The following is a 9,726-nucleotide window of genomic DNA, read 5'->3' as shown; positions in this document are numbered from 1 at the left end:
TAGAGAAGGCCTCACTCTGTCACAGCTTACTGCAGCCTTGACGTCTAAGGCTCAAGCAATTCTCCCACCTGAGCCCTGCAAATATGTGGGACCACAGATGTGTGCCACCACACCCAGCTAATTCTTTAATTTGTCTATAGAAATGGGGTCTCACTTTGTTGCCTAGCCTGGTTATAATTGTTTTAAATATTTCTTTTACATTGAGAACCACATCAGACAATGTTATGCTTTTTACCTCAGCCATCAAACATAATTTAGAAAACTCAAGGAGAAAAGGAATATCTCCTTGCATTTTTTTCTCTTTTTCAGTTCTTCCTTTTTGATGTTGCAAGATTCCTTCCTTTATCATTTCCTTTCTTTTTTAAGAACTTCCTTTAGCCATTTTCAGATAGGTTTGCTGATGGCAAATTCCATCAGTTTTCTTTTTTATAAGAATATCTTCATTTTTCCTTTATTCCTTACGGATAATTTTGCCATAGATGGAATTTGAGGTTGACAGTTCTTTTCTTTTAGTGCTTAAAAAATGTGCCATTTCCTTCTGGCCTCCGTGGTTTCTGATGAGAAATTTGCTGTAATTCAAAATCTTTTCTTCAGTAGGCATATGTGTTTTCCCTCTGGTTGATTTCAAGATTTCTTCTTTGTCTCTGGTTTTCTTTTCTTTTTTTTTTTTTTTTTTGAGACGGAGTCGCGCTCTGTCGCCCAGGCTGGAGTACAGTGGTGTGATCTCAGCTCACTGCAAGCTCCGCCTCCGGGGTTCACACCATTCTCTGCCTCAGCCTCCCAAGTAGCTGGGACTACAGGCACCTGCCACCTCGCCCGGCTAATTTTTTGTATTTTTAGTAGAGACGGGGTTTCACAGTGTTAGCCAGGATGGTCTCCATCTCCTGACCTCGTGATCCGCCCGTCTTGGCCTCCCAAAGTGCTGGGATTACAGGCTTGAGCCACCGCACCCGGCCTTGTCTTTAGTTTTCTAAAGTTCAATTGTGGTGTTTCTTTTCATGGGTCTCTTTGGGTTTATGCTGTGGGTTTTGCTCATCTTCTTGAATTTTTGTGTAGGTTTATATCTTTTACCAAATTTGGGAAATTCTAGCTATTATTTCTCCAAGTACAGTCATGTGTCACTTAATGATGGGGATGTGTTCTGAGAAATGCACCATTAGGTGGTTTTGTTGGGTGAACATTATGGGGTCTACTTACACAAACCTAGATGGTACAGCCCACACACAGCACTACACACCTATGTCCTGCTCCTAGCCTACAAACCTGTATAGCATGTTACTGTACTGAATACCGTAGGCAGTTACCACACAATGGTATTTGTGTATCTAAATATATTTAAACATAGAAAAGATAAAGTGAAAATACAGTATAAAAGGTGAAACAGGACACCTGTAGAGGGCACTCACCATGAATGGAGCTTGCTGGAGTAGAAGTTGCTCCGGATATCACTGAGTCAGTGGGGAGTGAATGTGAAGGTCTAAGACATTCCTGTGCACTCCTGAAGACTGCTGTAGCCTTCACAAATACTGAACTGAGGATACACTAAGTTTATAAAAATATTATTCTTTCTTCAAAAATAAATTAACCTGGCTGGGGGTAGTGGCTCACACGTGGAATCCTAGCACTTAGGGAGGCTGAGGTGCGAGGATCCCTTGAGCTCAGGAGTTCAAGACCAGTCTGGGCAATAGAGTGAGACCCTGTCTCTACAAAAAACACAAAAATTAGCTGAGTATAGTGCCACGTACCTGTATTTCCAGCTACTCTGGAGGCTGAGGTGAGAGGATCACTTGAGCCAAGAAGGTTGAGGCTGTGGTCAGCCTTGATTGGGCCACTGCACTCCAGCCCAGGTGACAAAACGAGACCCTGTCTCAAAAAATATTAATAATTGATTAATCTTAGCTTACTGTAACTTTTTAACTTAAAAAAGTTTTAGCTGACTCCTTTGTAATAATACTAAGCTTAAAACACAAACACATTATATAACCGCATAAAATATTTTATTTTTTATATTCGTATTCTATAAGCTTTTTTTTTTTAAGGTTTTTTTTTTTTTTTACTTTTTAAACTTTGTTGTTAAAAATGAAGAGACATACACATTAGCCTAGGCCTACAGGGGATCAGGATCATCTGTCTCCCTGTCTTCCACCTCCACATCTTGTCCCACTGGAAGGCCTTGCGGGGCGGTAACACACATGAAGCTGTCATCTCCTGTGAGAACAGCGCCTCCTTCTAGCATACCTCCTGAAGGACCTGACTGAGGCTGTTTTCCAGGTAACTCTTTTTCCTATGAGCAGAAGAAGTATACTCTAAAAGAACAATAAAAAGTATAGTAAAGTATAGTGTAGTAAATACAAAACCCAGTAACAGTTTATTGTCATTATCAAGTATGTACTATACATAATTGTCTGTGCTAGACTGTTACATGACTGGCAGTGCAGTAGGTTTATTTACACCAACATCACCACATCCATGTGAGTCATGCATTGTGTTATCCCATTACAATGGCTACAGTGTCACTAGGCGATAGGAATTTTTCAGCTCTATTATAATCTTTTTTTTTTTTTTGAGAGAGGGCTTGCTCTGATGTCCAGACTGTAGTGCAGTAGTGTGAGCATGGCTCACTTTACCATCAGTCTCCTAGGCTCCAGTGATCCTCCCGCCTCAGCTCCTTAGTAGCTGGGACTACATTTACCCTGCTAATTTTTGTATTTTTTGTAGAGATGGGGTTTCACTGTGTTGCTTGGGCTGGTCTTGAACTTCTGGCCTCAAGCGATCCTCCTGCCTCCACCTTCCAAAGTGCTGGGACGACAGGTGTGAGCCACTGCACCCAGCCTCCATTATAATCTTACAGGACCCCTGGACATATATGCGGCATGACTGTACTTTTCCCACGCCACCCTCTTTCTCCATCCCTTCTGTGATGCCGATGATGGCAGTGTTAGATCTCAGATCTTTTGTTACAGTTCCAAAGGTTCCTGAGGCTCTGTTAATTTTTTCCTTAGTCTGTTTTCTCTCTTCTGCCTAGATTGGATAATTGCTGCTGTCTTTCTTCAGGATCACTGATTCTCTCCATCTGCTCTTGAGCTCACCCATTAAGTTTTTTTTTTGTTTCAATTATTATATTTTGTATTCTGTTTGTTTATTTTGTTTATTTTTTTATTTATAAAAACTTCTATTGTTTATTTATATTTTCTATTTCTTTGCTTAGGGTTTCAGTTTTTAAAAATTTGTTTAATGTACCCATTGAAGCATTTTTACGATGGCTGCTTTAAAATCCTTAGAAGGTAATTTCAACATCTGCGTCATCTTGGTGTTAGCATCTGTTCATGGTTTGTTCTCACTGACGTTGAGATTTTCCTGGTTCTTAATATTATGAGTGATTTTCAATTGTGTTCAAGGCATTTTGGGTGTTTGTTATAAGACTGGCTTTTATTTACATTGTCATAGCTGGCCTTTTCTGACATCATTTTGGGAGGGTGTGGGGCTGTGCCACCTCATTATGCTGGTGGGAATGGGATGAAAGTCCAAAGCATCCATCAGTACCTAGCAGGGAGGGATTCCTCCTTCCAGCTGTGCAGGGTTGGGAGGTCAGTTTCCCGTAAGGCCTGTGCTGACGCCACCCTTGCTAAGAGGGGAGAAGGGGTGCTGCTACTGCTTCCCCTGTGGCCACCACTTGCACCTCACTGGGAGGTTCATTACTGGTTGGACGGTAGTGAAAGTCCCAGCTCCCTCCCTCAGTCTTTCCTGACCTCATCCACATATTATGGGTGTGAGGGGGCCTTTTAACAGGTTGGCAAGGTTGGAAGTCTAGGCTCCCTGCCTGGCTATTGCTGACAGGGTGGGGAGGGGACCATGTGTTTTCATGGTGTATGGCTGGAGTAGAGTGGTGATTGTCTGACGTTTTCTGTCCTGCCAGGTTGCCCCTTATTGAGTCCTTTGCATAGAGTTAGCAGGCTTTTCTTGGTCCTTTGTTTTTGTGTGCTCCTGTTGGTGTTTTCAGGTTCTTTGCGTAGAGTTAGCAGGCTTTTCTTGGTCCTTTGTTTTTGTGTGCTCCTGTTGGTGATTTCAGGTTGCTGACTTTTCTAGTTCCCATTCTAGGATATATGAGGCAGAAAGAAAACCCAGAACTCACTCCTGTGTTGTTTCTTGGGTCCTAGTGACTCTACCCTTTCCGCCTTCTGCTTTCCACCTTTCAGAGTCTTCTTATTTTTAATTTTTCGTGGTTGTTGTTGAAACAGGGTCTCACTCTGTTGCCCAGGCTGGAGGGCACCGGCACAAACTCAGTTCATTGCAACCTCTGCCTCCTATGCTCAAGCCATCCTCCCACCTCAGCTTCCCGAGTAGCTTGGACTGCAGGCGCCTGCCACCACACTTGGCTAATTTTTGTATTTTTTGTAGAGACAGGGTTTCCCCATGGTGCTGAGGCTGGTCTTCAACTCCTGAGCTCAAGTGATCCACCCGCTTCAGCCTCCAAAGTGTTGGGATTGTGGATGTGAGCTATGGTGTCCAGCCTTCTGATTTATACTATCTGGGTTTATAATTGTGTTTAGCAGGATGCATAGAGAGAAGTGTGTCTATTCCATCTTGGTCTGGAACTGGAAGTGTCACCTTGAACTGGAGAAAGTTCTTCAAGGATATTGTCGTCTGAAGACTCATAGTCTGAGATTTTGCTTTTATGATCAATTTCACCAACATTATTAGAGTCTGTGGTGATACTCCCTGTCTGTCTACATTCATTTTCTGATTTGTCCTACGGTTGTGAGGTGTCTTTGCTGTGACTTTCCTTCTTTTTGCCATTTTGGGTACAAAAAGGAAAAATCGTAGATTCTCAGTTGTTTTTAGCAAAGGTTACAGAAGACTGCAAAGGAGTGTTTTGGAACTTCTTTTATACCGTCCTGAAAGATGATGCCAATAGTCTCAGCAACACAATAGGAAAACTGAAAGATAATATAATAGTGGTGATTTATGTCACTGTGTACCATCCTCCAGGTGATTCTGTCATTCTTCCATTTTATTTAGTTTTTTTTTTTCTAGCATGATTAGGAATGATTGATGAGTAATTGTAAAATTGTAAAATAATTCTTAGGACAATGAAATAGCAAAAAGGTTTAAGATATAGAAAAAATAGGCTCACTGATCTCCTATATCTGTATCAGTTATCTATTTATGCATAATAAATTACCACAAGTTTAGTGGTTTAAAATGACATACAGTTATTATCTGTCGTTTCCTGTGGGCTAGGAAACTGGGCCTGGCTTACCTGAGCCCTCCACCTGGGCTCTCAGAAGGATGCATTGAGGTGTCAGCTGGACCACAGTATCATCTTGAGACCTGACTTGGAAAGAATACACTCCCAAGCTTATCCAGATTGTTGGCGGAAGCCATTTCCTTGTGGCTGTAGGACTGAGAGCCTAGGCTTGTTGCTGGCTCTTTTCTGGGAAGCGGCTCTAAGCCCTTTGTGACATGGGCTTTTCAGTTCAGTTATTTACTTCTTCAAAGCCAGCTAGGAAGTCTGTAGACACCATATATTATACTATACACTATAGATGTTTTATATAAGATGGAGTCCTATATAATATAACATAATCCCGGAAGTGACGTCTATCACCTTTGCCATTTTCTGTTCATTAGAAGCAAGTCATTGTTTCTGCCTGCACTCAGGGGGCGGAGGTTATGGAAGTCTGTGAATACCAGAAGGACGAGGGTCGCTGCAGAGTCCGCTTGCCACCGTGTCTTAGATTTATAAAACAGTCTGAGGGACACATACAGTAATTGCTAGACAGAATGCGTTATATTCTTTTTTTGTTGTTGTTTAAAAAAAAAGCCCAAATGTTCCCTTTATCCTGTGGAAGGTTTCTAAGAAAGACTAAAAGCCATGAAATTTCAGTCCTTAAAAATAGAAGATTTCAAAAAAGAAACCGTAGCTCAATTTGAGTGCAGTGGACCTTGGTGACATACTGGGGGTTAAGGAGGAGTGAGGTGGGATGGGAAGATAAAATCTTGATAACCTGTATCCTCACCTGTCTCATCATCAGTGGACTATTGGAAGCGTCAGACAAGGGTGGAGTAGGCTGTAGCTCACATTCTCCCTGCTGCCTCACCTGTAGTGAGGCAGATTCGTTTGTTTTTTTCTTTTTCAGTCTGAGGCATCTTCTGGTTCACTAGACCCCTTTCTCAAGACCACAGGGTGGGTCTGTCAAGTTCCCGCAGTTGAAGTGGGAGTGCTGCAGCCTAGAAGCACTAGCTGGTATAGGAAATGGTATCAACTGTGATTTTGGTTCGGGCCTGCAGGGCAAGCAAGTGGACTGTTTAAACCGTTCGCTTGGAGAAAAGAAGTCCTCAGTAATTTGAAACAAAAGAAAAAGGAGGCAGGGCTATTGTGGGTTGGGCGGGGGGAGCATGAATAACATGAAAAGAAAGAGGTGAGAGCAGTAAAGTTTGATTGAAAATGAAAAGTCCAGAAAAGAAACACAGAAGAATTTGAAAAGGACTTTGCAGAAGAATATTAGGAGGGGGAAGGTGGAAATGAATGAACGAGAGGAAAGTGAGAAGAGGGAAGAAGGAGAAAGCATGAAACAGGTCATACAAGGAATAACCAGATCTAGCTAGGGACATGCAGTAAGAAGACATGCTTGTTAATAGAGCTTCTCCATAGTGTGTGACTGGTTAATCATCAGTACCCTGCTTTTTAGTTAAAATAGTTCTAATGTAGAACTATCTACATAATACACTTAGCTATATGTTTATAACAGTTATAACTATCTACATAGTTCTACATTAGATAACTATGTAGTTATCTTTGTAGTTCTAATGTAGAACTACATTAGAATTCTAATGCTGTGTCTTGGGAATTCTTCATAGGAAACTACAGGGCATTATAGCTTTCAGAATACAAAATATTTTTAATTTTCCTTTTAGAATGAAATACACCTTTATGAAGAAGTGTCTCCCAGTAACTTTAAAATACTTAAGGAAAACAGTTTATAGCCATCTTATAATTTTTACTCCAAGCTCCTGTGGTTGTTGAATTTTAAAAAGGTTGAATACAATCATTGTTAACATATTTAGAAGTGAAGAGCTGTTATAAACATATAACTAAGTGTACTCTAATGAATGTTATCATGAGGTATGAATTTTTATAGTTCCTCATTTTATTATAATAAGGGAATTTGGGACTTTATGATGAACTTACTAAAAAGAGATTGCCCTTTCCCAAGGGAAATCAAGGAAAATTATTACATCTATTTAGATTTGGGAGGCCGAGGCGGGCAGATCACTTGAGGTCAGGAGTTCAGGACCAGCCTGGGCAACACGGTGAAACCCCATCTCTACTAAAATACAGAAACTTAGCTGAGTGTGCGACTGGCAGTGTGCACCTGTAATCCCAGCTCTTTGGGAGGCTGAGGCAGGAGAACTGCTTGAACCCAAGAGGCGGAGGTTGCAGTGACCCGAGATCGCACCAGTGCACTCCAGCCTGGGTGACAGAGCGAGACTCTGTCTCCAAAAAAACAAAACAACAACAAAGCGTGTTATAGGTACTTGCAGCATCGTTTGTTTGTCTTAAGGTGTTATGTTTATTAGGTTAGGGGATAGATTTTAACTTTTTTTTTTTTTTTTTTGAGACGGAGTCTTGCTCTGTCGCCCAGGCTGGAGTGCAGTGGCCGGATCTCAGCTCACTGCAAGCTCCGCCTCCCGGGTTCACGCCATTCTCCTGTCTCAGCCTCCCGAGTAGCTGGTACTACAGGCGCCCGCCACGTCGCTCAGCTAGTTTTTTTTTTGTATTTTTAGTAGAGATGGGGTTTCACCATATTAGCGAGGATGGTCTCGATCTCCTGACCTCGTGATCCGCCCGTCTCGGCCTCCCAAAGTGCTGGGATTACAGGCTTGAGCCACCGCGCCCGGCCAGATTTTAACTTATTAAACCTCTACCTGGAAGTTTGTTTTGAATGACATTGTTAATGATTATATTACTTAGCCGACAGCTTAGAGAAATAGTGGTTGCGTTCCAGAAAATACTTCAACCATAGCCAATTTGGTATTCACTAGTCACTGATTTGTAAGTATATTGAAAACATCTTGTAAGGGAATAAATGAATTATATACATTATTTTAATTAAAGTGTATGATCCTGTATATCTATGAGCCCCATTTTCCCTTTTGAATTTAGAAGGGTGCAGCTATTTTCAGAATCCATGCATATGTGTTGGATCCTGACTGGAGTACTCCAAAACCAGAATTATCTTGACAATGCCATGTAAGAGACCTTTGAAACTGGTGTTCACTGGACACTTGGAAACCCCTTTCTGCCCCAAGTTAATCTTCAGGATTATGGCCCTAAACATTTTAATGAGCACCCCCTGTTCCTGGAACCCTTAACCCATGGGCCAGAGGAAAGGAGAGTAGAAGGAACTGGTACACTAGAAACTACATAAACTTCTAGACTGCTCGAGTCTAGAACTACCCTGAGGATAACGCTGGCTGCCTCTGGGCTTCACAGCTCATGGACCTGGGACTGGCACATCAGCATCACCTGGGAGCTTAGGCCGGGCGCGGTGGCTCACGCCTGTAATCCCAGCGCTTTGGGAGGCCGAGGCGGGCAGATCACGAGGTCAGGAAATTGAGACCATCCTGGCTAACACGATGAAACCCTGTCTCTACTAAAAATACAAAAACTTGGGCCGGGCGCGGTGGCTCACGCCTGTAATCCCAGCGCTTTGGGAGGCCGAGGCGGGCAGATCACGAGGTCAGGAAATCGAGACCATCCTGGCTAACACGATGAAACCCTGTCTCTACTAAAAATACAAAAAATTAGCCGGGCGAGGTGGCGGGCGCCTGTAGTCCCAGCTACTCGGGAGGCTGAGGCAGGAGGATGGCGGGAACCCGGGAGGCAGAGCTTGCAGTGAGCTGAGACCCCACTGTTGCACTCCAGCCTGGGCAACAGAGCCAGACTCCATCTCAAAAACAAAAACAAAAAAAACAAAAAAAAACCTTCTCAGGCCCCACCTCAGACCTATGGAATCAGGATCCCTGGAAGTGAAGTCCAGAACTCTGTGTTTTAATGAGCGCTTTTACTTTTAGGTGGTTCTTATACATGATAAATTCAGGAAACAGTGAGATGCTTGGTCTCATTTGTAAGTTTTGGCCGTCCGTTCTATTTAGAATTGTCTGTTCAAGTTCTGTTCTTTCAGCCTATTTCATTTGGACTCCTGTTCACTGTGTCTTTTGGCTTTTTATGGCATTAGTTCTCCTAAACCACCCTCTGAATCCAGTTCTTTTATTTTTTTTTTCTTTATGCTTAAGAGGTTTATAAGTGGGAAATTTTCTGTAATTTCATCTAGGCCATCTTCTTTCTAATTTAAAATGGTTGTGTAAGAGTGATGCATGTGAAATCTTTAAAAAGTGAAATAAAACTTTTTTCAAAGGCAGTGGCTTCCTGAGAAATAAAGATTGTTAAATTTTGGAATCTTACTAAAAACATTCCTCATTCATATTTAAAACAATTTTATCTGTGGAAAGAATTGTATCAGTTCAATGTGGTACCCAAGTTGAACCAGATGACTACTTTTTTTTTTTTTTTTTTTTTTTAAAACAAAAGAGACACCCAGACTGTTCAGTCGCCCAGTCTCGGGCCCCATGGTACACTTCCCACTCAGTGCAGCCTCAAACCCCTGGGCTCAAGGGATCCTCCCACTTTAGCCTCCTGAGTAGCTGGGGCTATAAGCATGC

The 9,726-nt window shown here is 42.2% G+C and overlaps 1 protein-coding gene and 1 pseudogene across 1 annotated transcript in view; one reads left to right on the top strand and one right to left on the bottom strand.

Annotated features, from left to right (window-relative positions):
• LOC105522198 overlaps nucleotides 1-2,864 on the bottom strand; it is a 21,504-nt pseudogene extending 18,640 nt beyond the window's left edge.
• The window catches only part of MGAT4A (mannosyl (alpha-1,3-)-glycoprotein beta-1,4-N-acetylglucosaminyltransferase, isozyme A), a 132,172-nt gene that overhangs the window by 33,987 nt on the left and 88,459 nt on the right, over nucleotides 1-9,726 (top strand). The gene's annotated exons all lie outside the window — the stretch shown is intronic.

This window comes from Colobus angolensis, unplaced genomic scaffold, assembly GCF_000951035.1.
Source record: "Colobus angolensis palliatus isolate OR3802 unplaced genomic scaffold, Cang.pa_1.0 Scaffold42, whole genome shotgun sequence".
NCBI classification, from domain to species: domain Eukaryota; kingdom Metazoa; phylum Chordata; class Mammalia; order Primates; family Cercopithecidae; genus Colobus; species Colobus angolensis.
Note: the sequence above shows the minus strand (reverse complement) of the source record. Positions and strands in the feature narration are given on the sequence as shown.